A 7,135-nucleotide genomic window follows, 5' to 3' on the forward strand; every position below is an offset into this window, starting at 1 on the left:
TAAAGTTAAAAGTGCTATTTTCAATTGTGACTTTGAGACTTTGAAAAGCCCCTGGCAGCTTGAGCGCAAGGAAATGGTATATGAATGTGTGGCTTTATTCTCGATTTAATTAAAAATATCTTCTATCACTTCAGAGTTTCCCCTCCACTTAGGAGGAAGATGAGTCTCATGAAAATATAATGTGGGTTAACTAAGTGATTATTCCTGGTCTCCTGAAGGCAGAAAGGGAAATAGGGAAAACTTTTCCCATAAATTCCCTTGCATGTTGTGTGGGAAACGTGCATGCACAAAGGGGGTGTTGGCCAGATAGTCGTGGCAAAGTCCCTGCTGGAGGTGAGAGGCCCTGAGTACAGCTTCTTGATATCTCTGGAGTGCTGTCACTGGACCCAAGTTCCAGATTCAGTGATAGGCCACACGTGGGTGAGCAGGGAAGGGAAGGGAGAGACAATGCTTAATATGCATTAATAGTTAACACTCAATATACGTTAAAGACTTTTACCAGGGCTTTATGTGTGTTGGTTTACTTAATTCTCTTAACAGCACAACATATGAAAAAAACAGGCCAGACAAATCCTTGCCCAAGGCCATACTAGTAAATGGCAAAGCCAAGTTTCAAACCAAAGCAGGTTGAATCCGGAATCTGTGCTTTTAACCACTAACTTGTATCACCTTTCCAAAGGAGAGCAAACACAGTGTGTACTATATGCCGAGTGCTGTTCTAAGTGCCTTACCCACGCACACTCTCTTAATTCTCATAATGCTGATGTAGGCGTTACTGTCCCCATTTCACAGCTGAAGAAACTGAGGCACAGGCCAGTAAAAAGTTTAAGATAATGATTGAAGTTGAGGGTGTGCTTAAAGGCAAGATTTTAAAATAAAGTCTGTTTAAAGAATACTCAGCAGCCTCAGAATTGAGCCCTGAACTCCTTTCTCATTTTTCCTTTGCTTTGGGGTTTTCTTACTTCCATAGATGCCGCTGCCTGCAGCCTGTCCCCGAGCCACATTGCCTCTCTTTGGTGGTTTTGGTCTAGGTATGAGGATTAGTTTCTTCTTTTGATGCTTCCTATCATGGCTGGGTTTTTGAAACCCATGCCCTTAAATAGAACAAGAGACACTAACTTCCTCTGCCGAGCACTACATGCTGAGATGGTGCTGCTTTTGCACCAAGGTTCTGGGGCAACTTCACAGAAACCTACCTTCTTCCTAGCTCCAGCCTGCCCTCCGTAGTTACCATCTTCCTACCAGTCTTCCCCTTTCCCCCCACAGCCAAGAGGGCTTTGGGTCCCCTCCCCAAATGTTTGTCCCCCCCATTGGTAATTGACAAAATGAACGGTCCCACTCTGCCAGTGAGAACGCCTGCTTTCTTACAGCAATGGATGTTTAGGTGGTTGGTCAGGAGATAATGTGAGCCTGTGTTGGGGTGGGGGGGAAGGGAGTCTGTTTCATCAGAGGCTATAGACCCCAAGGAGATAGCTTAGTAGTTACTTCACTTAATTAGCAGAAAATGAGGCCCAGTGGTTTGGATGATTCTGTCACCAAGAGTGACAGAAAATCCAAAAAAGAAAGAAAGAGAGGTTCTTTTTCATTCACAGGTTCTTTTCAAATACAAGCAGTCTTTATTTCTTGGAACTTTGGTTTTCTTACATGTAGAATGAAGTTATTTAGAAGGCCTCTAAATCTTACCTAACTCTGTTAGTTTCTTATTTTCAGGCACATTTTAAGAGCTGCTTTGAGAAAATAAAATTGGCTATCAGCAATAGTGGAATGTACACTTTTAACTTGAAAACAAATTGATATTTTGTTTTGTTTGTTTTTAATTTTATTTCTGGCTCTTTCAGTTTTCCAGGTAAGAGGAGGCAGACTGGACATTGTGTGTCCAGTCTTCACAACTGCATCTTCAACGAATGAGTGATAATATACATTTGCAGTGTTAAATGAAAAAATGATCAGAGATTCCATAACAAGTAATACTATATAAAACTTTGACTTACTCAATTTAATTAAATTGAGTGCCTTTCTAAAGCTGTTGTCCCTCCCCCGTCACTGTTTCTTCAAGATATGGAAATTGGCAACTCTCCACTGATACATGTCTGACTTACCTATGTCCTGAAACACCGTCTCACACTTAGTAAGGAACCACCTTATCTGAGTGGCCAGTGACCATAAGGACATTACTCTCCCTTTCTTAAGACTTTATCCCTTGACATAATCTATTACCCCTCACCTCGTCTGGTCCTTATTCTTAAATGGCTCTGGAATTTGAGGTCTTTGGCAATAATGGTCAGAAAAGACAGGAGGGGAGACCACAGTGGCTGCCTTTCTAGATGCTCTTTTCAGAGTATCTACTGCTGGCCCAGCTGCAAATAATACACAATACAATTGGTGGGATGTAAAGAGCGTTTCAAATGTGAATGAAGGCTGAGAGGAGGCAGAAATGCACATGGCACATTTGGAGAGAAGTGGGCTGGTGTGGTTGACACTGAGGTGCAGAAGGTAGTGAGACACTTGGGAAATAAGATTGGAAATGAGATTCAGATTCTAGAGACTTGGCAAAGGCAGGCCGAGGCACCTGGACCCTACCCTGTAGGCAATAGCAACACCGAAAAGAGGTGGTTTTGCTTGTTGTTTTGAGTAGTGAAGCAGTATGATGAAAGCTAGCAAACACCTTTATTTTAAATTACATAAATGAAAATATTATGCTCTCTTCTTAGTCACATGAGAAATGGGTGGCAGCAAATCAAAACTAGCTGAATCTGTCAAAAAGAGCTCCCCATCAGAGACCCACATCCAGATGCTGTAAGAAACCTCAGTCCATACGAATGACCACTCAGCATTCCCATATTCCCCCTCCCAGAACATATGATCTATTTCTTACCAATCTAACTCATCCTAGCTAGCGATCTGCTAACAAAAGCAATCTTTCCTCAAATCAAAGTTTCTTCACCCTTTGTTTGTTTTTGGTGTTGCTTAAGAAATGGCACTTCAAATGCCCTCAGCCTTAAAAGAAAGCAGGCGGATGTGGAAAGTAGTCTGAACCACTGTTGTCTCTGCACTGACACTTCCCGCATTTTAATAAGCTGGCACTCTACCACGCTCTGGTAGCATAAGTGAGCAGAATTTCCATTTTTACGAAAGATCTACAGTTGATTTTCTAAAAAGGAACAAAATAATAACCAGATGGTAGTTGATAGGCCAACTTTAAAGGCAAGTGTTTGTTTTGATCTCTTTTCCAAGGGAAAGAAAGTTTGGATAATTAGTAGAAGAATAAGAAAAAAAAAGAAAGAGGAGAATAAGTGCCTAAGATAATGTATAAAGAGAAATGTGAGGAGGAATGGATAGTGGAAAACAAGGGGAAAAATAGTCACTTCTAGAAAAAGAGAAAACGAAAGGAAAAAATTTAACTGCAGATTTTTCACCAAATGGTTGCCTAGACAACTTAATGAGGAGTAGTTCCGTCTCTACTGAATAGTTGCTGAAACACACCCTGAATTTAGAGTCTTTTGGCTCCATGACTATCAACTGGAAAACCATCATGTTTCAGGCATATTAGTTATGAGTGCCATATTTTCTATAGTATGCTTTTCTCCTAACAATAGAAGTGGTTAGTTGCAATCAATTTGGTGTGTAATAGAAGAATAGGAAGATTGAAACACAAGCATGATGAGAGTTTTGGAGTCAGATTAGCCTAGGATGGCATATTAATATGTGTAACATCAAGTAACAAACTGAGGAAAAAGTAAATTAGGAAGCAGCTCAAAGCCCATTTGGCAATGTAAGATCATCTTTACATATTGCTAAGGTTGCTGTTGAGAAGCATTTTTCCATGTAAAGAGTTTGGTATACTTGAGGCTATTTAGTGTAGAGACAAAAATGTCACTTTTTACAAGAGAGTTTTTTTTGTTTTTAATCTTCCATTAACATCGGCTCCTATGGATTCTGTTATCACTGTTTTCTGTTTAATTAAATAATTATAAAAAATAAAAAGTGTTTTTAAATGCTTTACTGCTCCTATTTGAATTTGTCTTTTCTACAGTTTACTGTATTTTCCAGAAAATGTTAATATTACATTGTTATAAATAAACCCATCTCTACAAAACCGTCCGTCTTGTATTTTGGGGGCTGAATTCTTGGTGTGTGAGTGTGTGTGTGTGTGTGTGTGTGTGTGTGTGTGTGTATGTATGTTTGGAGTTGTGTGGGAGAGGATGTGGGGAAATAGGAGTAGTAAGAGGGATTATTTTCCATAATGACTCACACCATCTCTTTTTCCTAAGCAAAAACAGGGGTAAAGAGTGTGAGAATTTTTTTGCTGTTGTTTGGAAACATGCTTTGCGTTTGTCACCCTATTTTTCCTTCATATGAACACAGGTTTCTATAAAGCAAACTTGCCAAATCATATGCTGTCGTGTGGGATAGAATGAATCCTAGATCATAAACATTTATGCTTATAGACAACGAATTGGAGGAGAGCATGAAATTAAAAAAAAAATTATCTTTGGCACTGGCAAATGTTTGAATTTCCTCCTTGGGAATCACTTTGTCAATCATTTACTTCTCACTTTCATCTGGCAGAGAAAAAAGTAAACTCTATTTTCACAGCAGGACTAGTAGCAAGACCAATGTAATATTCAACCCTTGGCGACCTCTTTGGATGAAGGTCGAGACTTTTTTCCAAAATAGGAATGAAGTAGAGAAAGCCAAGAAAAACACGGTGGATTTGTGCTAAGTTATATTTATTTTCCTGTATCTAGGTAACACAAAAAAAAGTCAAGCAGACATACCACAACTCTGCATATTTTGTGTCATTCCGCATAGTTTATATATGTATGCATACTTATTTTAGACCTTTTTATGTTTTAGTTGAGCCAGATAGCCACACATCTTAATTCTGAATAAATCTTAAAAAAAGAGTAAAAAGTGATCTAATTCAAAAATAATTATTAAATAATTAATAAACTTAAATAAATAATTTTGACAGTTCCAATCTAATTTGGTATATAATGTTCATATAGTATATTTCTTACCTGCTGCCTTCCAGGTTATACTAAGAGATTAGCAATTATCTGAGTGTGTAACCTTGATTCTCCTGAAATATTACATGAAGGAATTGATGCAGATACTCTTTTACAAGTTCTAGTCTGAAAAAATTTATAGGTTTCACTATTTAAGAAAGAATTCATTATATAAAATGAAAGATAAAAATTGAGCAAAATATTTCCAATTATTTAGACAGTATAAAAAAACTCAAAACAATAAGAAAAGCATTAGTATTCAAATTAAAAAATAAATAAGGGATGATAGTAGAAAATAGTTCACAAAAGAGGAAAAACAAATATTTGAAGAAATAATAAGAATGTGAAAAATACATATTTTATTTTCTTTGACTGTTGAATTAGCCAAAATAAAGCAATATGCTATGGTGGTTAAGAGCCTGGGTCTGAGGCAGACAGACCTGAGAGAATTCTGTTATCCCTCTGAGATTGCAAACCCTGAACAAGTCTCCATTTTCCTATAGTAAATTAAGAATAACGATAGCACCTACTTCCTAGAGTGATTAGCAATGTTTTAAATGAGATTAATGTGCTCAGCACAGTTCCTAGGGCATGTTAAGAGTTTAATCTTAATAAGTTATGGTGTCTCTCATGTTAGTGGAAATGTACAGACTTTTTAATAAGCAATTAGATGATGTATTGATGAAATATTAAGTAGTCCTTAACATGCTTTAAATAGTTTTTAATAACACTGTAAAGTGGATCTAGCAATCTTAGTCTGGGAGCCACGATGAATTAAACGTTCCTAGATGATCCTTTTAGCAAAAACTGTTCACTTTGATTCAGTACCTCATTTGATGAGAAGGAAATGCACACACATGCACACAGATGTATATACGCATACGTGTATATAGGTCTACAAAAACAAAAAACAACAAAAATCTGAAAAAACTCATTAATGCTATTTAGAGTATTTTTCATCATCATTGTATAGTCATTCTGAATCTTATTTTGAAAATTTGAACATAAAATTCTATCGATGGAAGTGAAGAAATTTATTTCAGGTATATTTGCTATAGATATATTATTTTTTTTTAAATTTTTCAATGTTTGTTTATTTTTGGAGCGCCTGGGTGGCTCAGTTGGTTAAGCATCTGACTTTGGCTCAGGTCATGATCTCAGGTTTCATGGGTTTGAGCCCCACATCGGGCTGACAGCTGAGAGCCTAGAGCCTGCTCCCGATTCTGTGTCTCCCTCTCTCTCTCTGCCTCTCCCCTGCTTGTACTCTGTCTCTCAAAATAAATAAACATTAAAAAAATGTTTAAAAAATGTTTGTTTATTTTTGAGAGAGAGACAGAGAGACAGAGTATGAGCAGGAAAGGGGCAGAGAGAGAGGGAGACACAGAAACTGAAGCAGGCTTCAGGCTCTGAACCATCAGCACAGCCCGATGCAAGACTTAAACTCATGAACTGTGAGATTGTGACCTGAGCTGATGTTGGATGCTTAACTGATTGAGCCACCCAGGCACCCAAGTATATTAATTTTTTAAATCTTTGTTTATTTTGAGAGAGAGAGAGAGTGAGTGTGCATGAATGGGCACGTGCTAGTGGGGAGGGGCAAAGGGAGAAGGAGAGAGAATCCCAAGCAGACTGTGCTGTCAGTGCAAAGTCTGATTCGGGGCTCAATCTCACAACTGTGAGATCATGTCCTGAGTGGAAATCAAGAGTCTGATGCTTAACCAACTGTTCCACCCAGGTGCCCTGACATACTAACTTTTTAAAAAAATTTTTGGAAATGCCCACAAGTTTCTAAAATTCTTAGCCATATAATTAAAAAAAACCCAAATATGTGCAAGTTTATGCTTAAATTAAAAAACTTTATTTGCAAAAATACTGACATGTTTTACTACTAAACTGAACTAATTAACTACATTGTATATTTTAATAAAGGTTCTTTTTTAATTTCATTTTTTATTTTTTAAAATTTATATCCAAATTAGTTAGCATATAGTGCAACAATGATTTCAGGAGTAGAATCCTTAGTGCCCGTTACCCATTTAGCCCATCCCCCCTCCCACAACCCTCCAGTTTGTTCTCCATATTTATGAGTATCTTTTGTTTTGTCCCTGTCCCTGTTTTTATATTAT

Source organism: Panthera onca, chromosome B2 (assembly GCF_046562875.1).
Source record: "Panthera onca isolate mPanOnc1 chromosome B2, mPanOnc1 haplotype 2, whole genome shotgun sequence".
Lineage (NCBI taxonomy): Eukaryota > Metazoa > Chordata > Mammalia > Carnivora > Felidae > Panthera > Panthera onca.